Below are 12,941 nucleotides of genomic sequence, written 5' to 3' on the forward strand. Positions count from 1 at the left end.
CAAGAGCCACAGTGGGTAACGGTGATCACAACAGTGCCCACCTCTGAAGGTGAAGCCCCTTGTCTCTAAACCTTGTCCATTACCATAAAGAACAGCCCTATATGGGGAAACAGAGGTTCAGGCAATCCCCTGTGTTCCAGTGTGCCGCAAAAGCAGTACGTGGACAAGCTCAGGGAGACAGCAATGGGTGCTGCTGGCAAGATCTCATTTGTAACTTCTGGGCTTCAGCATCCTCTAGGAGAAACTCATGAACTGTGTGGCAACGTTGCTGTGTTAGGTGGCTGGAGTAGCTGAAGGGCTCGGCTGCTGCCAAACCCTCTTTTGATAATGTTGGCTCACCAATGGGCTAAATCCAGGTTTAGCATACGTAGTACCAGATTACATGTGCCATGGCTTCCTAATGTGTATGATGCAGTATGATCTCATGGTGCTTGAACACGCTACAGTTTTTGAGTCAACTCCATTGGCAGTCTGACTCATTACAGAACCAAATAGTCTGTGTCCTCCTCCTTTTATTCTCATGCTGAACCAAGGATCTTATGTTCTCTTGCAATCAGAATAAAGTCATAAAACTGACATAATTTCCACTTGAGATGCTGTGCTGAATCCATCTGAAATGCTGTTGTGATCTGACACCCAATCCGAACCAAAACTATACTGCTGGGTGGCTAGTAGTGGAACGGATCCAGTTCTGGTAACTTCAGTGTGTTGTCTGGGCAGCCTCTGCACAGTAAAGCAGGCGTGGAGAGACAGCACAGGCTCCTTGTGAATTCTGCCTTTGCCTGGCCCTTGTGCCTATTGAAGTCTTCCCAAGTGGGGTCTCAAAGCAGAGGGAGACAAAATGCAGACCCACCATCAGGCTCTAAATATACAAGCTGCAAGTTTACCATGCACTTTTTTTTGGCCCGTAAAGGCCAAAAGATTTGCCAGAGAGCTCCTAAGGATGTGGATCTGAGAGAACACGAGAGAAGTCAGAGACGAGAAGTGATGCTGTACTTGCCCTTCATGCTTAATAGGCTCTGCGGTAAGCAGTGCGAAGTGGCCTCAGCAGACACCGACTAGCACTTCCCACCAGCGCATCCACACCGACAGCGCTGCTCTCCACCCAGGCGCTCCCCGAGAGCTGACGCAGGGTGCCTTTCCCCCAAAAGCCAGTGTCCCCACGCAGCTATGGCATTCAGCCACGTTTCAGTGTGGAAGGAGACGCTTCAGAAGAGTTTTAGTGCGGGAAGAGAAATTTCTCAGCCTTGGCTGACTGATGGCTAATGCTTCGGTTTGCCAAATACCTGCGTTTCATTTTTATCCTGGGTTAGATTAGAAATTCCATGAAAATAAGGATAACACACTATAATTTTATATAAGGAGTACTCCAAGTTCTGCCTAATGTCACTAACAGTATATTTTATATTGCTGGATTGTTGTGCAGTAGTCCTCTGTTTAAGCAATTTGCACATCTCTGCACGGTATGTACCTGTATACAGCCAATCTGCTTTAAAAAAAGAAAGTAATACTGCCAGCGCACAAGCAGCACTTAAACTACAGCTGCACGATTGACTCTTGAGTACAGTTTTACCACAGACTTTATCTCTTCCGTGTTACTGTCAGATGGCGATTTTAGTTTACCTGGTACCATTTTCCTGACAGAGCATAATTTTCCAGTAGAGGAAAGTGTTTCCCCTAGCATATGGCTGGAGCTAGCACGCATATTTTCTTATCTACAGGTATAATATCAGCTGAATATACAGCATAATTTTAAAAGGCGAGAGGGCTTGCATGTTGAGTAGCTAATGTAGTTATCACTCAGCCATAGGGCTTTTAACATGCACCAATGCACCTCTCACTCAGAAGCTGTGACAACCAATACTGCACCAGCGACCATCCAAAACAAATACAGCTAAAGAACTATCAGCACCTTTGATCTGCAGAACGAAGGGGGGCAAAGGAACCAGACTGACTTTGCAGTCAGTCAGTCAAGCCTTACCTGTTAGGCTTTTTCTGACAAAACATTAGTGAAAGTCACCAGCTCATCAGCTTTTTCCCTGAGAGCTATACAGGTTGCAGCTGTAAGCAAATCTTATAGCACTCACAATCTTAACCCCATTGTCAGGAAAGAACTAGCTCCTATACATTTTGCTGTTGCCATAAACCCTGCTGAATGGCTATGCAAGCACATTTGTGCTTTTATATTTGACTTATACAGCTTCACCAAGTAAAGCCAACTAGGGCAAACTTGGCTCAGCTTACGAAACATTCACAGCATTGTAACACAATTACGCATGTATGCATATACACAGGGACTTGTAATAAGCTGGAACATCCTTGCTGCTTTGAGATGAAAATGACTTTTTTTCTTTTTCCCCTAAGAGTTTCTTGCTGCCCAGGGTTAAATGTAGGTCAAGCTGTCTGAGCCCATGTCTGTGGCACACAGAGCAGGATTAAACCGGAATTTTCCACTCAACAAAACTGCCAATCACTGTAATGTCTGCAAATGTTAAATTAATCTGGAGTGATCTGGTGTTGGCACTGAAGGGAGCTTCTGGGGCTCAAGGATGGCATTTTGGCCTCCATGAAAGAGATGCCCTCTTTCTCTGGACAAGGGGTAGTGGCTACGTCCTGGCTGCTTGCTGAAACCCCCGCGACTATCAGCCAAACACAGAAAAATAGCTCTGTACGAGACAGCAGTAGCTGCGTGTTAGAAGTGAGCAGGGAGAAACTACGCCTCACAGGTGGTGAGACTGAGAATGGTGGCGATGGGGAGGTTATACCCAGCGTTGCCATAGACAGCACCAACACCAGCTGTGTCCTTCTTAATGCGTGTCTCCGTATCTTTAAAATAGTATTAGCACCGTTCTGCAATGCACTTCATAGTGGAAACCGTTAAAAGGTACAAAATATTTTAGAGTAAGCATCTTCTGGTTTACAGATTAGTCCCTTTATTAAGGAGAGCCAGCCTTCAACATGCCCCCCTCCAGCTGGAGTTAGTACGTCCACTGGCATCCCAGCAAAGCTGCCCCCAGCTTAGCATGTGCCGGACATCACTGGGACAGATCATGCAGTCCTGCCAATTTAAATAATCTATTAAGGACAACTTGGAACACCTAAGGTAAGCAGAAATGGGCAGTTAAATAGTAGCAAGGACAGCACATAGTTTCTCCCTTATGTTTTGAAACATTCTGGGGACAAATAATGTTACTGACTCTACAGGATACTGAGAAACTCAGCTCACTGCTTTTACCACATGCGAAGAATTCGGTATCTCTGCTTTAATCCCCACTCTCAGGAGCAATCATTTGGCAGTCAGTCTGGAAAAAAAAAAAAAAAAAACCCACATAGAAAACAAGCACACAAAAAAATCGTGCAAGTTTTTATCCTGATCAATGCTAGACTTCTGTAAAAGCGGCACAATGCAAACTGCACAAAAGCAGGGCATCGCCACAGCAGAAGCGAGCTATTAGAATAGGATTCAGCAGTAAGGTTTTTAAAATGTGCATTTTAATTAGAACTCATTTAAAGCACAACTGATCAAAACACTGATAATGAGAGAAGCCTAATTAATTTTTGTCTAAGTAACGAAGTCTCATTACAGAGGGGTCTTTGGAAGAAAAGGGTTTGGGATGTTAAAAACAGGGTGTTTGTAATGAGATGCAATACTGCTGGGAGCCTGGAAGCCAGACCTAGAGGTTTCACAGGACTGCAGCAGCCACTGTATTAATCTTTTAACAGGAAGAAGTAACCCTACTGAGATGAGACATCCCATTTATAGCCGAGCTCTGAGTCGCAACCACTGGCAGAGATATTAAAACACAATCAAACAGAATGACATATTATAAAACAAATATAAATACAATTAAAACTAGATTAAGTAAAAGATCAAAGCAGGCTCAAAAAAAATGCAGTTTCCAGGGAGTTCAGGGTTCAGACAGTAGAGGAGGAGCAGAAACTTGGCGATTTGGAGCACTTCTAAGGACTAAGGAGCTAGCAATTTTCTAAGTACTAAAGAAGAATTAAAATGCTGTAGATGGAGGACGGGTAACTCAGGGCAGTTATAGGAAAAGAAAATGGTTACTTTTGAACCAAAAATAAGTACTGTAACATTGAAAGCACCAAGCCATTTGAAAAGAGCAGCAGCAAGGGGAACACCCCCTGGTTCCTATCTGAGGGCAATACAAAGGCTGCTCCGTAAGGCAGGTGTCAGAAATGGGCTGGGGCTCCCGCAGCAGACCACTCGTTCTTGAAAAAACCTGCGAGAAAGGCCCAGGTTTGAAGTACTACCTCCCTCTAAGCATCACACCTCAACAACAGAGAGCTCAAGCTTCAGCAAGCACAAGCACGGGTATAAAATATAATACAAGAGAATTATTTCATTAATAAGCATGCTAAATAAAGCACCACTTTATACTTAAACAGAAACTAACTGCTCTGTTGAAAAAAAAAAAAATCCTTCCTAGTTTTGTTAAGCTTTAGTATAGCAAAATGATAGGTACCAGCCAGGGATAGTTTGATCTACCTTGCAAAGATCTGTATTACCAAAGACAATGTCTTTCGCAGGACCCTTTTGTTCTTACTAACTGTACCAATCGGACCACAACTGCTCTTGTTTTAAGCATTGGCCAAAGCACACCCCAGGTGTCTTAAACCAGGTTGTGCTTCCCCCTCCCACGAGCCGTGTCTTGTACGTTCATTTTTTAACCAATTTTTGCAATGATTTGGGGCCGCTGCTCATCTCCCAGCTGGTCACTCAGCACTGATGTGCCAGAGGCGCTCACCAACACCCACTGCTTTAAATGAGGTTGAGCTGGGGTTGTTGTCTTAAAGGAACTGAAATCCCCAGAGGGTTAGATGACATGCCTAGACTTAACTACAGTGGGTGACAGGCAGGTGCTCTGACAGAGCTGCCACCTGCTACAGCCCATCCTACAGCAGAGAGGTAGAGCAGAAGCACCTGACATCATCCCAGTAGTCATCACCAAAGGTTGAAGGTCAGAACACTGATGCAAAATCCTCATCAGACATCTGCTTCCCAGGGCCCTCCCATACTCTTCAAGGATTGAGTCCACTCTCTGATTCCTTAATCATCCACCACCAGCAGCAAACCCGCAAGGGAAAGAGACAAGTACTTGTTCTACAGAAAGCCACTCCAGCGTTTCACCTTTTCTGTTTTGTTGGGGTTTGTTTTTTCACTTCAACGAGAAAAAAAATTCCACAGGAGACAAATGCATTTCATGATTTTTAATAATTTTGTGCCATGGTTTAACCACAGCATATTAAGAACAAGCATAAAATCTGTATTTAAAACTAACAACAGCACTTAGAGCAACATCTTCCTTTAAAAGTATTGCAATAAACAGACCTTAGGTCTAAAAACTAGGACATCACCATTTGCTCAATTAAAAGAGTCAGATACACAACAGTTGAAATCTTTTCCTGTATGTAACTGGGAGTTACGGTGGAAAATAAGCAACAAATTAATTGTGTTAAAAGGAAAATAAAATAAAAAAAAATTAAAGCAAGCCAGGTTTGTCATAGCATCACATGAACAGCTATTGAGAAATTCCAATACAGTTGTAAAAAGTCTTACTGGTTTTAATAGCTTTGTTTTTACAACAACAGAATTTAAAAGAAAGATTAAATATTGTTGATAGTGCTGTACATATTTCAGAATAGCTTGAAACAAAATGGACAAAAGTAAGAGATGTGTTGAAAACATGACCTTGAAAGGCGCAATGTTGGAAATACAAAAAAATCCATACAGCAATAAAGCATTTTACACTGTAAAATAACTAGCGAGAAACAACAAAGAAAGGGTCAACACTCTAAAAACAGGCATTTGATGGTTAATTTTAAGTGTAACAGCCTGACTGATGTACATACCATCAGGAAATGCTCCGAGCACAGCAGCATTGGGCAGTTGATAGCTATACAAAGATAAAACCCCTGTCAACGCTTACGTAGGCTTTGTACTACAAGTAGAAAAGCTTTGTTAAAGAATATTAAATTGAATTTTTTTTATTATTGTTATTCTTGCTGTCCAGGTCTATGATGCCTGAGGCTCTCATAACTTCTGCTTATACTTCTTTTAAAATCTTGGCTGCCTGCTGTGCCTTGTGGTAAACAGAAAAGCGTGAACACAGCTGTGAATACACTTAATAGTCTGCTCTTTCCACTGCAGCTTCAAAGCAAATTAGTGCCTCTAAAAGGAGACATGCTCGTGTTTGGTCCACTCAATATGCAAGTTTTGTTATGATAAATCCTACCCTAGATTCCTCCAGCAGGAGGTTTGCTCTGTACAGAGTCTTCCTAGTCAAGGCCTGGGGTTTTTTGTTCGTTTTTCTTCCTTCGTGCACAGAAGAGGTACTGCAGTGCAAACAGAAACATGGAGGTGGCCAGGCAAGGCATACTTCCAAACCAATTACTCTATGCCCTGACAAACAATAAATGAGTTAACAAACGACAGTCATGAATACGCGTATTTCCCTATGGTACATGCTTACTGATAAAACAGCTCAATATATGGAAGGATGGATACAAGCTACCTGTAAGGGCTTGATGATGCAGAACTGGCCATAAAAAACTTACTTCTTTAAAACAAAACAAAAAAAACCCAAAACAACGATGATCAACATTCAGATACAGGACTCCTGTGAGGGCTTTTAAAAAGATATTTACAGACAAACGTGTAGCTGAAATTTCAGGTCGACAGAGAAGTCGTGAAGGACTGTGCTCCAAGGCACCATCCTCGAGCGTGACAGACCAGATTGAAAGCCCACTCAAACCAGAGGAAGCCTCACCACTGACTTCACTGGGCCCCGGATAAGGCCCCCTGAGTTTTAGCGTAGCGTTTAGCTAGTCATCTGAAAAACCAAATGAAAACGCCATCTCAAACATATCCCAACACATTGCTACCTTACATCTGTGGTTAAAGCCTGACAAGTATAAAAAAGCTACATATAGACACGAGTATCTATGAAAGATTAGTCGGTATCCATCTGTGAGAGGACTAGTCTGTCTTGGACTGATAAATTTCTATATCACCTACCATCCTGGGATAGTTAGAACAAATAGTTTAGAAAAATAAGTACAGCATCTGCAAGTCTCTACACTAGAACTTCATGTTGAGTTTTCCTGAGGTATTTGCTTTACTGAAGAGCCCGTGCCGAGCGCACGCGGGGGCACAGGGACGGACAGCCAAGCGCGCGGAGACACCAGGGGAGACCCAAACTGCCGACGGAGCCCGGCAGAAAGTTAAAAAGTGTTGAATTACTTCCCACACTGCTTCCCGCCTTGGGCCTGAACAGGTTTAGGCATTACTCCATGCTCTTAAATACGAACCTGGGTTAAGCCATTGCTGCCAGAGGCCAACACAGCAGCGGCGCTGCCGACTCAAACCTCGCACTCAAACCCTGCATTCAGCTCACTACTAGCTGCGGCTTTTCTTGCCTACCCTTAAGGCTTGCACCCCTGCAGCCACCCGGGTCATCGGCGAGTCCCAGCTACGCACACCGAGCCTTAAGCCCATCTGCAGGGGCAGGACCGTGTACCAGTAGTGGGCAGAGAGCAAGGGCTGGCTGGTGGCACAAACCTCTCGTTGGCCTAGTTTTGATTTTGTAGGGATGGTTTGGGTCAGTTCCCACTTGTCTGAGCTTCACTTCAAATCTAGGATGTGGATAAAAAGATTCAAAAGGTTTTAGCCCATTTCTAAGTTTGTTTTTGTTTTTTTTTAAAAAAAAAGTTAATCAAGAATAATAATAAATAACGTATCTGCTGGAGAAGTAGTAACTAATACTGGTCCAACTCAGCAATAGCGAGGCAACCAAGACGAGGAGCATCTAGTTGCAAGGTTAAAGCTGTGGAGGTTTTGTTTGTTTTGTGTTTTTTCCTTTTTCTTAAAGTGACACATTTAAAAAAAAAAAGAGAACAAATCTTCACAGCCAAGATGCATCAAACAACCAAGTGCTATACACAGGCTACTCAAAAAGGACTTGTTCAAACTTCTTCCCTTATGATATTATATCGATATTTAATAGGAAAATAAAATACATAGACTTTTTGTCATTTGTATGCATTCATTTGCAAATTTTCTTACAAAAAAGGACCAAGCACAGAAGTTGGCATTCACAAAGTCTATGCCATTTTTTTGTGTGTGTTAAAATTGGTATCATCTATACATTATCTTACAGTATTAACAACATCTATTTGTTTTTGTATGTTCGTTTGTTCTACCCATTGGGTAGGATATGTGCATAATATATTCAAGTTATACACAGCACCATACAAAGAAAAAAAACCAACCCAAAAAAAGACAGACAACTGAAAAAGCACCATTTTAAGTGAGGCACAACAAAGGTGGGAGCATAAGGCCTGATCCAAAGCCCCCTGAAGTCGGCAAAAGTCTTCCTACCAACTTCACGGGGCTTTGGATCAGGCCCTCTCGAGTGCAAGGGAATTCCTATCTGCTCAGACTTGAACATGAGGCACCTTAGTTGCTTACAAACTACCAACATGCAAACTTCCTCAAAATTATATCTAATACGGACGTATATAATTCATTAATAAACCTACCATGGCAGACAGACAAGCACAAACCCAAGGAGAGAAAGGAATAAGAAAAGAGACGGCTTCGTCACCCACAAGATCCTACACACACCACGTTGTTTCAGAAAGCTCACGCACCAAACCATTTAAACCAGCAGCAGCAGCAATATAGCAAAGAAATAACAGAGTCATCCCTGGCAGTAAATCACATGGCTGTCAGAGGGAAGGGGGAAGTATCTAGGTTACCAGCTTGTTTCTTTACTGTTAACCAACACAAAAAGGTAAGCTCTTTTATAGCAGGAAAGCGGTGCTAGCAATACCCGGGTTGCTTGTGTTCAGTCTAAAAATGGAAGAGACAACAGCAAGGCAGAAGTAAGAGCCAGGAGAGTTTGCAACACTTTAAGACAAAATCATGCTTGGTTTTCCCTTTCGAAAGCAGGAGAAACATAGCGAATGGTACAAAAACGGCATTAGCGCCCCTGAAATATATTTAATGCGAATAGTCGCAATTTCAAGGAAAACACCAGTAGACTCCTCCTCCACTGCTTGTCAGTGGTACTTACTAGCATGGTAAAGCACTTCATCGAAACTGAGCTGCTCACACTTGAGTTTGCTGGGAAGAGGCAGTGCAGGGCTGATGTTGGTTTTGGAGGCTGAACTTAGTGGTGCGACTTCTGCCAATTCCCCAAATAGAGCCGTACCAAGAAAATGACTCTTTTTTGCTGGTGCAAGTGTGCCCAATGGGGCTTTTGCCAGCATAGCAATGGCAATCGGAGGTGGGTCAAAAGGTAATTTACACCCCTAATTAATGTGCACAGACTGGTAAACAATATATGAAGTATTAAAAAAAAAAAAACCCAAAGCAAAAAAAAAAATCTTACCAACCAACATTTTCAGCTGGGCCACTCTCAAAACTTTACACTTCCGTTTCCTAACGAAACATATGGAACAGAGTCTTCGGACAGTAAACCTCTGTAAGTTCAACACGTCCTCCTCAAAAGGAACTTTTCCATGCCCTAAAAGGCCTCAACAGGTCTCAGACAATTCAGTAAGAATGCCTCTTTCCAGGGATTTAAACAATTGACACATCTGGGGCTAGTTTAAGAGAAAAGAAATTGCACCAGTTGACAAGTAGGCAACACAGTGCGGGTAAAGACCAGATATGTGTAATTAAATTACTTGCAACAGCCTTTATCTAAAAAGCAAAGATGTAATCAAAAGCCAGCCTTCATCTGAACCCACTGTACAAATGGATCACTTTGTTCTCAGCATCAGCTAGGTTTTAAAAAGCATGCTTCTGAGATTTAGAGTACAGGAAGTACATTTCCTTCCTGTACATCAATACGCAAGGTCTATGTTAGGGTTGTCCCAAAAGCACGAGGATTTTTCAAAGCTCACCCAAAAGGAGAGAGCTGATAGATGGTTGATGCACTAGTGCACCAGGTCACGGGCAAGAATTTGCGTAGCAAGGAACTCCCCTGCTGATAAAAACAGGGCCATGACATTTACAGGACTGAAAACCAAATATTCCTCATGCCTCCAGCTGTTTGACAAATGACCTGTCATTATTCCTGAGAGCCCAATATATAGCCATTTAGCACTTCTGGAAGGTGATCATGGAATAGTAACTAATAGGTAGATAATCAAGGGGTAGGATACAGGCACAAGTTTGCATGCAGGTATGTATACACACACAGGTGCATGGACATGACTTAATGGTAATGACCAGAGAGAACTTGTGAATAATCCTAAATACCTTCAAATGTACCAGCAAGCCTACTGTTTATCCTTGGGGGGAGGGGGGGGAAAAAAAAAAAAAAGGAATTAAAAAAGCAAAGAACAATTTTGGAGCATATCTGCTTTCACCAGCATACTGTTTCTTTTTCCTTTGCCTATGAAATCAGGTTACCTTAGTTACCATGAGCGTTCAGGGCTCAGAGTCAGAGAAAGGTTAGTAATCAATCTTCTCCAAACCATTCAAACATTCCTTAGAGATCAGCATCAGTTTTAAGGTCCACTGTCTCACTATCTGGCAGGGTTATAAACGACCACTTCAGACAGTGCTGTTCCAGACAGGCTACGCACAGGACTCTCCAGCAGGACAAGGCTTTCTGCTCTATTGCAAAGAAAGTGCATTCTTTCAGAAACAATGTCATTTCACTCCTTGCCCTTCCCTGAACCACATTCACAGGAGGAAAAAAAAAAAAATTAAGAAAAAAATCTCAGCAACACTTTGTTTTTTTATATTTCTGCAACACAAAAATTCAGAGATTTGGGATAACAGAAGCAGCTTCCAGTTGGGGCAAATTGGTGGGAGAAGTGGCCAAGCAATAATAAAAAGCCAAACGAAGGACAGCTTGACCCATGGATCCTGCAGATTCCATGACTGCAGGAACATAAATGCCTTCCTCACTAGCCATTAAGAACTTGTACAGGGGGCATGCACCTGAGTTTTCATACTTACAAGGAAAAAGCATGCTGTAATAAAGTCACATCAGACCGAAACTGGGTCAAGTGCAGAGTTCATCAGTGACAAGACCAGGAGTAGCTTAAGTAGGTCCTCCCTGACAAAAACAACCTATTACGTAAAGTACCGTGAACTCTGCATGTGCCACATGCTACAGGAAAGGGACCTCAACACTGCTCCGTTGACTGGGTACTAGTCTTCATATTCCTCACTCACATCTTTCAGGCAGCGTCACATACACAGAGCCTGCTCGTACAGCACTGAGACGAACCCAACCACAATCAGGCTAAACGGGCATCCAGAATTAGAGCTAAGTGCTGAGTGCTCCATCGGGGAAATTGGGAGAGAAACCTCTTTGCTGTTGCTAAATCCCCTGCCTTTTCTAGCCCTGCAAGATCATAGGAAAACACCAAAGATGGGGCATATCTAGCACCAAAAAGGGAGCCATGCCAAGCCACACAAGGGAAAAATTAACCTTTCTGGTAGGGCAGAGGTTATAATGCTTTCTTTCTTAAAGGTACACTTAAAAAAAAAAATCTTTTAACTTGAAAATTTCTAAAGTGGGGACATCATAGGACTGAATTTTAGGAAGATGGGTCACTAGGCAAAGGTCAGGAGATGCAACCAGAATTCAGGCTAATATGATCCATCACATAGAAAACTCCACACACTTATTATGTGGGTTTTGTGCATGATACACATAAACCAAAACACCAGTATGGAGGTATAATCTACATGATTGACTCTACAATGTTTGCAGAAATCTTTTATAATTTACAAAGCTTCATTTGAGTGGCTCTGGAATACAGTTTATTAATTCCGGGTATTTTCAAAGGCAGTTTTCCATAAATGCTTCATAGAATTACTTATCTTCAGAGATTGCCAATTTCCAAGCCTGTAAAGATTGATCGTGCTATCTGATATTCCTTCTTTTACCATTCTGTTCTGTTAGCAAGGGCATATTCTTTCTCACTGCAACAAAAGAAAAAATAGAAAAACACACACTGTTGCAACGTTATACTATTGATGGCACTCCCATCAGAAAATACCATATTTACTCCTGTAAGAGGCCCCAAAACAAAAGTAGCAGATTGCAAGCTCATCTATAGCAAGCAACAGGTGACTACACTTTCAGACCTTGCAGGTACACTGGCTGCACATTAGCTTTGGACAGCAGAATACAATGAGAAGGTGAAGATGCAAGAGGAAATGCAACCACTAGGTGAGCAAATACCAAGTTCTTTTTAAACCTTTTCTACAGAACTGGAATAGGTTACATCTTCCACACAAAGAAAAATTTCCTCAGTCAAGAAAAATTGAGAGACAAGAGTGCACACACATCATACTGGACGATGTTCATGGGAAGTGCATAAATCCACTGGCAAAAGATGGCAAAGGGCTGTCTTCAAAGAAAGCATGTTCCCAAGAGGTGACTTTGAAGGCAACTTCAAGGCTCACTTCACTGAGATCTGTGCATGGGGAAAAGTTGGTACTCAATTGGTCCAAGCCCAGGGCCCAGTCCAGGTGCGCTCTGCCACGACAAATGAGTTCCAGCTCTTCTCGCCGGAAGGCTTCTTGGCTAAATAATCCTCATCTAGGCAACGGCACAGCATCTGTGTAGGCACACACATTCTCTGGCTTAAAAACTCACTTCTGAAGGACAACAAAAGTCACTGAAGACCAAAACCAACATTTGCTAGGTTTGTCTTCTGTTTGTTTTGTTTTGCTTTTTAACTAAGAATTATGTTCACAGGTTGTTTGCAAAAATCTAATTTCACAGCTTTTATTCCCAGGCACCAGACAAGATGAGAGCCTTAGCTCACTGACAGCCATCTTGTCATCTCCAAAACACCTGTCCTGTGGGTCTGAGGGCAGGGGGGAAAGTGAATCCCATCATACAATCTCTCTCTCTCTCCCTTCAAATAATACATAAATTAAAAGG

This window comes from Harpia harpyja, chromosome 5, assembly GCF_026419915.1.
Source record: "Harpia harpyja isolate bHarHar1 chromosome 5, bHarHar1 primary haplotype, whole genome shotgun sequence".
Classification (NCBI taxonomy): domain Eukaryota; kingdom Metazoa; phylum Chordata; class Aves; order Accipitriformes; family Accipitridae; genus Harpia; species Harpia harpyja.